This window comes from Diabrotica virgifera, chromosome 3 (genome assembly GCF_917563875.1).
Source record: "Diabrotica virgifera virgifera chromosome 3, PGI_DIABVI_V3a".
In the NCBI taxonomy this organism is placed as follows: Eukaryota; Metazoa; Arthropoda; class Insecta; order Coleoptera; family Chrysomelidae; genus Diabrotica; species Diabrotica virgifera.
The window spans coordinates 270,467,550-270,476,145 of NC_065445.1; positions in this window are offsets into that span (position 1 = coordinate 270,467,550).

Genomic DNA, 8,596 nt, shown 5'->3' on the forward strand with positions numbered 1-8,596 from the left:
AGTCTTTGAAGACAATGAGTTAGTTCCCTTTCCTTCTCCTAGTCTTTTTGTCTTCTTCTTCTTCTTCTTCTTTTCCTTTTTGTATAGACATGACACTGTCCATTTCTTCAATGTCCAGTAAGTTGTCGTTCCATGGTTTTCGTGGTCTTCCCACTGATCATCTTCCTATAGGGAACCGTCTCTCGCTGGCCTTAAATATTACATCTATTTGTTGTTATTCGACTTATTTGGCCATTCTATTGTACTCCTCTGTTTCTTCTTCTTCTTCTTCTTCTACGGCAATACAGCCCAAATTGAGCCTTGGCCTCCTTTGCTTTTTTGCCTCCACCCTTGCTTGTCTGTGGCTGCTCTTCTCCATACACGGACTCCAAAAAGGGCTTGTGCGTCGCTGTTTACTGTGTCTTCCCAGCGCTTTCTTGGCTTTCCAACCGGTCTCTTTCCCTGCATTCTAGCATTCAGTGCTCTTTTTGATAGCCTATTCTCTCCCATTCTTATCACATGTCCGGCCCATTGCAATCTTTGCAACACTTTCCTTTCGAATGTGTCGAGTTTGTTTTTGGATATTTCTTTCAGGACCCAAGCTTCACTGCCATAGCATGTTATTGGTAGAATTAAAGTTTTATAGATTCTCATCTTTGTATTTCGGTGGATACTTTTAGATCAAAATATATGGGAGAGGGCAAAATAAGCTCTGTTTGCCTGCGTTATTCTCTTCCGTATTTTTCCATCTTCTGATCCGTCGGCATATATTTCTACTCCCAGGTATGTAAACTTTCCAACCGTTTCAATATCATCTTCATGTATAATGTTTTGTGGGACTATATTTCTTCTCGTCTGAGTCATTATTTTTCTCTGTTTCTTACCTATAGTTATTATTGTTCTGCACCTTGCATCTCTGTCGTATATCTGTACTTCTAGCTCTGCCCCATAGAGTCTTGCCATCGATTTTTCGAAGTACATATTTTCATCTGTGCTGTGTCTAGCATTCTTTAGGTGCTCTCTGTGTCAGGTCATGTTTCTGCTACATATGTAATTATTAGTCTGATGATTGTTTTGTAAATTCTGCCTGTCATTCCTTTTTACATATTTTTATTTCTCCATATTGCTTTAGTCAAGCAACCTGCGGCTTCTGCTTTCTTCGCTTGATCTTCCACTTCTGTGGCACGAATTTTGCCTTTTTGAAGATATTAGCATGTTACATTTTCTGACGGTTGTATTAAATTGGTACAGCATACGTTGCAAATCATCTTGACTTTGAGAGATTAGTATTGAATCGTCTGCACATCAGATTATTTTAACAAATTTTTTCTCCCATTTGGCATCCTTTAACTTGGAGGTGATTTCAACTGGCCACAGAGATCGCCCGATTTGACCCCTTTATTCTTTTTCTTGTAACGATGTAACCCAGATCCCCGAAAATGTAAGAAAAACCATGGATCGGGCCTGTGAAGTGACCAAAGACAACAACGAATTCACCTTTAACGTGGCCTTTTTCTATGTAGCTCGAGACAAAATTGCAGCTTCCGTTAAATCAGTTATAGAAGGTGTCCAAGAAGGTTGCTTTAAGTGTATCTCAGAACATTTAATTTCAAAGTCGTTGTATTCTCAATTTGACAAAAACCCCGATATGATGATTAGGACATCTGGAGAAGTTAGGTTGAGTGATTTTCTCATTTGGCAGCTTTCTGAAAGTTATTTGTATTTTACTGATGTTTTGTGGCCTGATTTTTCCTTGTGGCATCTGTTTACCATTATTTTTAGTTATCAGAAGTCTTGTGGATTTATGAATTTGCAGAAATAAGGAAATATGGCAGAATCCATTGCAGATTCATTTTTATCGTCATAGTTCTTTGATTCTAATGAATTATTTGGCCTGGAAAGGGTTAACAAAAATGTAATTCATATTAGTAAATGTAAAAGAAAATGTAAATTTTACCAATTATATTTTTAATCGTAATTAATTTTTTCTACATTAAATAAATGTAAAATATTATATATTTTATTTAGCACTTCCTCAAACATCAATCTAAACATGATTAAAGACAATGAGTTCCCTTTCTTTCTCCTATTCTTTTTGTCTTCTTCTTCTTCTTTTTCTTTTTGTATAGACATGACACTGTCCATTTCTTCAATGTGCAACAAGTTGTCGTTCCATGGATTTCGTGGTCTTCCCACTGATCATCTTCCTATTATAGGGAACCGTCTCTCGCTGGCCTTAAATATTACATCTATTTGTTGTTATTCGACTTATTTGGTCATTCTATTGTACTCCTCTGTTTCTTTTTCTTCTGCTTCTTCTTCTTCTTCTTCTTCTTCTACGGCAATACAGCCCAAATTGAGCCTTGGCCTCCTTTATTTTTAGCTCCACCCTTGCTTGTCTGTGGCTGCTCTTCTCCATACACGGACTCCTAAAAGTGCTTGTGCGTCGCTGTTTACTGTGTCTTCCCAGCGCTTTCTTGACTTTTCAACCGGTCTCTTTCCCTGCATTCTAGCATTCAGTGCTCTTTTTGGTAGCCTATCTTCTCTCGTTCTTATCACATATCCGGCCCATTGAATTGTTTGTATTCTAATTAAGTCTGACAGGGGTGCTTCCTTATAAAGTTCGTTGTTGTATCGACTTCTGAAGATTCCGTTTTCCCTCACATTCCTAGTATCCTCAGCACTTTCTTTTCGAAAGTGTCGAGTTTGTTTTTGGATGTTTCTTTCAGGACCCAGGCTTCACTGCCATAGCATGCTATTGGTCGAATTAAAGTTTTATAGATTCTCATCTTTGTATTTCGGTGGACACTTTTACACCGAAATATATGGGAGAGGGCAAAATAAGCTCTGTTTGCCTGCGTTATTCTCTTACGTATCTCTCCATCTTCTGATCCGTCGGCATATATTTCTACTCCCAGGTATGTAAACTTTCCAACCGTTTCAATGTCATCTTCATGTATAATGTTTTGTGGGACTATATTTCTTCTCGTCTGAGTCATTATTTTTCTCTGTTTCTTACCTAGTTATTATTGTTCTGCACCTTGCATCTCTGTCGTATATCTGTACTTCTAGCTCTGCCCCATAGAGTCTTGCCATCGATTTTTCGAAGTACATATTTTCATCTCTGCTGTGTCTAGCATTTCTTAGATCCCCTCTGTGTCAGGTCATGTTTCTGCTACATGTGTAATTATTGGTCTGATGATTGTTTTGTAAATTCTGCCTTTCATTCCTTTTTAGATATTTTTATTTCTTCATATTGTTTTATTCAAGCAACCTGCGGCTCTGCTTGCTCTCCTCACTTGATCTTCCACTTCTGTTGCATACATTTGCAACACAAATTGCAAATTGGTACAGCATACGTTGTAAATCATCTTGACTTTGAGAGATTAGTATTGAATCGTCTGCAGAGCAGATTATTTTAACAATTTTTTCTCCCATTTGGTCAAGGGCGCCCATATAAAAATTTTTAGGGGGGGGCCAAACGTGAAGATGTTGCACATTACATTTTGTATATTTCGGATGACAATATATACAGTAGACTCTCTCTATAACGAACACGGATATAACGAGGTTTCGCTTATAACGAGGTACATTAGGTGTCCCATGAAATCTCTATTGAACTATAACGCTCTATAACGAGGCATATTTGGTTATAACGAGGAAAATTTAAATCGAAGAATACTTGTCTTTACCTGTTTTTAGCGTTGTAATGGTTATAAATAAATAAATGCCCCAACTACCTGTACATAGAAATGCCCAACGTCTGTCTTATTATCGAGGCCAGTGCTATAATAAACTCGGCCACCTGTAATAAACATCTGCCTGTTTATCGACCGATACTGAATACTATAGTAAATTTACAATCTATGGCGGCGAAGTCTCATTGTTCACTGTTCAGGTTGACCATCGACACATAATAAACTACGTAAGATGCATCAAAAAATTTCATTATTATTATTGTTTGATATAACGAGATCCGCTTATAACGAGATAATTAATTCACCATTTCAGTTCTCGTTATAGAGGGAGTCTAGTGTAGTTTAAACCACCTAAAAAACCTAGTTTGAACCCTGTTGTGAGGAATTATTCATACATTTAAACACTAGACCAAGTTTTTAAATGGAAATGTCATGGGTACCACAAAAGTTGGGCCTCTCTTTAAAACCCATTTGAAAAGAATACAATGCTTGCAAAGCCTTCCCTTCAACTTTGGCGAGCAGACTAACCATGAGTATGTGTCGAACCAAGTTTTTACTTTAAAATCTTAAAAAGGAGCCCCCTTTATTTTTGCAGATATAGAATCCTTATGAAAAATAAGGCACACATATTCCAAACATTTTTAGAATTGTTGATAGATGGCGCAAATAAATCGCATTTTACGAATATAGCGCCATCCGTCAAGTCAACAATTCTAAAAAAGTTCGAATAAATGTTACTTATTTTTTTAGGAGGAAACTCAATCTGCAAGAAAAAACGGGGGTTCCTATTTAAGATTTTAAAGTTAACTTTCACCCCACCTCCGGAGTGTGGAATGAAAAATCCTGTTTGGTGTCATTCTATAGATTTTTGAAAAATATTAAACACGTGTTTTTTAGTTTTTATTTGGAAGTATATTTCTCGAGATATTAGACCGTTTCTATAATTTTGCTGTGGTATCACGATATACCGTTTTTTCCGATTATAGCGCTATCTATCCACAATTCGCAAAATGGCTCGAATAAAATTTGCTTATTTTTACAAGGAAAATCCAAATCTGCAACAAAAATTAGGGGTTCCATTTAAGATTTTAAAATTTACCCCCCGCTCCACACCCAGGGGTTGAAGTGGTGGACTTGTTTAGTGTCATCGCATAGATTTTTGAAAATTATTGAACATGTATTTTTCAGTTTTTCGATCCGATGTTCATTTCGCGAATTATTCGGCCTTTCCGCTACTTTTGGGACACCCTGTATATAACACTCATTCATCATGAAAGATCGCCTGTTTTTAATTTAAATAAAATTGTTCTGTTCATCATAATGAACACTTTAAAAATAATCTACTTATGTACTAAAAAAATACTTTTGCAAACTAAAATTTGACTATGCTCAATAAATTTAAAAAATTATTTTTCAGTATGAATTTTTTTAAAATATAAAATGTAATTACTATTTTATACCAGTTGTTAAAGACAAATGGCTCATTAGTGATTATCGATCAGAGATCGGATTTCTTGCTGATATGGTTTTTTTGCAGTATTATAAATGATTCATTTAATTTGTAATTTTGGGTGTCAATTACAGTGTATATGTTTCCCACGCCTCTAATCTCTTTCAATGTTTTCGTTAGTAGCATACCGTGATTGTGGGAAAATGTATATTATGCACATTCCATACAGACCACTGTCGCAGACACAAAGATTTTCTGTTAAACTATTAATAACTACCCAATATGTGAATTTTTTTTATTAATAAATATGTTGTTTCCAATTTATCTCTCAAAATTATCCAATATTGTTTTGACAAAAATACGTTTATGTACTATAAATTTAATTTTTTTCTTTCCCGAAAAGCTAGGGGGGGGGCACGGCCCCCCCTGCCCGTGTGTATGGGCGCCTATGCATTTGGTATACTTTAACTTAAAGGCTATTTCAACTGGCCACAGAGATCGCCCGATTTGACCCCTTTATACTTTTCCAAATGTAACCCAGATCCCCGAAAATGTAAGAAAAACCATGGATCGAGCTGTGAAGTAACCAAAGACAACAACGAATTCATGTTTAACGTGGCCTTTTTCTATGTAGCTCGAGACGAAATTGCAGCTTCCATTAAATCAGTTGTGGACGGTGTTCAAGAAGGTTATTTTAAGTGTGAGGATATCTCAGAAGATTTAATTTCGCTGTATTCTCAATTTGACAAAAACTACGAAATGATGATTAGGACATCCGGAGAGGTCAGGTTGAGCGATTTTCTCCTTTGGCAGCTTTTTGAAAGTTATTTGTATTTTACTGATGTTTTGTGACCAGATTTTTCTTTGTGGCATCTGTTTACCATTATTTTTAGTTATCAAAGGTTTTATGGATGAATGGATTTGCCGAAATAAGGAAAGAACTGTTGCAGAAAAAATTGTAGAATCATTTTAATCATCACAGTTCTTTGACCCTAGTGAATTTTAATAAAAATTTAATTCATATTAATATGTAATAATATATGTGTTACAAGTAAATGTAAATTTAAAAAAAGAATGTGTGTGTACTTTGTACGCACGTAAGAAGTTATACTTCTATTATATGATTTAAACGAAATTAATATACTTTTTATTTATATTTTGTTTAAATATTAAACTAATTTATACTTACTACTTCTCAAACATTTTTATTAGAACAGTGCCAAAAATTAAAATAATAAAAGAATAAAACACACACAAACACATTAAACAAGCCACAAATGATGTCTGAACATTAATTGTCGAAAATTTTTTTAACTAAATACGTATTTTCTGAAAATACAATTATATAATAAATATACTTACAATCATAAAATGTATTAAAAAAAACAAAAAAGAAAGTTTCTATTGGGACTCGAACCAGCGCTGATAAGATCGACTAACTAAACGGATTAAACTTGTGATATTTTGATATTTTGAAAATTGATCAAATTATTTTAATTTTGAAATGAAATGATTTAGAATTGAAAAATACAACAAAACATAAAGTAAAAAAACAATATATTAGGTGAATATTGATAGAAATTTTGATGGTAATCAAATTATATAAATAAAAGTATTACATACTATGTATTTTGGCAGATCAAATAGGTAGGTTTATACCCATGATAGGATACATTAACAATTATTACGTACCTGTTGCTTTTAAAAACTATTTAAAAGTCACTACAATATTATAAACTTTTTTGTTTCTGTCCTCACAACAATAAAACTAATATATTATACATTTGTTTACCTTTACCTTTACCTCCAAACCACAGCTGCCATATCGGATAATTTTTGACATGTCATTTGAACATCCAATCAGAACAAAGTTATAATGCGCATGCGCCGGGCTGATAGGTTTTAACATATAAAAAAATCACCCTCTATCGCCGGTAAAGAAGTATAACTTCAAAAATTATATTTTGTATCGTAATTAATGTATACGATGCATAGCACTCGCTCCGTTGTCTCTCGTGCTCTAAACATCGCGTGCGTTCGCAAAAAGCATACTTCACGAACTGTTTCATAAATAACTATTTTCTACATTAAATATAAAATTTTATCTATTTTTTTAGCACTTTCTCAAACATCAACCCGAACAAGATTAAAGACAATGATTTCCCTTGCCTTATTTTAGCCTTTGTGTCTTCTTCCTCTTCTCCTTTTTTTGTGTAGTCATTACTCTGCCTGTTTTTTCAGTGTGCCTCCAGTAAGTTGTGTTCTTTTTATTTTTATATCTATACAGTAGAGCGTCGATAATCCGAACCCTGGTAATCCGAACGATCGCTAATCCGAACGCAGAAAAAAATTATAAAATTAAAAAATATGATCACGGACCGAATTTTTGGATTTAATATGACAATATGAGCAAAATATGACCGCGGATTTATGTTTTGTTTATGCAGAAATACATACAATATATTTGTTTATTATGCAGGTGTTTTATTCCTTGTAACTAAAACGTATGTACATAATATTTTGTACTATGTTTATGAGCTTTGTATGTATTTTGAACATATGTTCGATAATCCGAACTACCCCTGTACCAATTAGTTCGGATTATCGACGCTCTACTGTACTTATGTATATATACTTATATATCTATACTTAGGTATATATCTATACTTATATATCTATACTTTATGTCTTTTGTCCTTCTCTAGATAGTATTCTATTTCTCCTCTTGGACTAAATTATCTCTCCATTAAATCAATATTGGTTGCTTGTATCATGCAGACTTTGTTTCTCTTGTAAAAATTAACAAAAACTTAAAACATAAACAAAACTTAAACATAAATATTAATAAAAATGTACTAGCTGGTACAGGGTTCCAGAATTCTGGAATGGGTTTCATAAACAAATGGAAGATGTACTAGTACAATTAGCCAAGTGGCTGCAGTACGACCGATTCACAACAGACGGCTTCCAGGAAAAAAAGGTACCACACACTTCGAAGATTTGGTCAAGTGCGAAATGAATATATATGGCACTCACCCACTAGACCTGTACAAGCTGGTACAGGGTTCCAAAATTCTGGAATGGGTTTCATAAATAAATGAAAAATGTACAAAAAGCCAAGTGGCTGCAGTACGACCGGTTCACAACAGACGGCTTCCAGGAAAAAAAGGTACCTCACATTTCTCAGATTTGGTCAAGTGCGAGATGAATATATATGGCACCCACCCACTAGACCTGTACCAGCTGGTACAGGGTTCCAGAATTCTGGAATGGGTTTTATAAACAAATGGAAAATGTACAATAAGCCAAGCGTCTGCAGTACGACCGGTTCACAACAGACGGCTTCCAGGAAAAAAAGGTACCACACATTTCTCAGATTTGGTCAAGTGCGAGATGAATATATATGGCACCCACCCACTAGACCTGTACAAGTTGGTACAGTGTTCCAGAATTCTGGAATTGGTTTTAT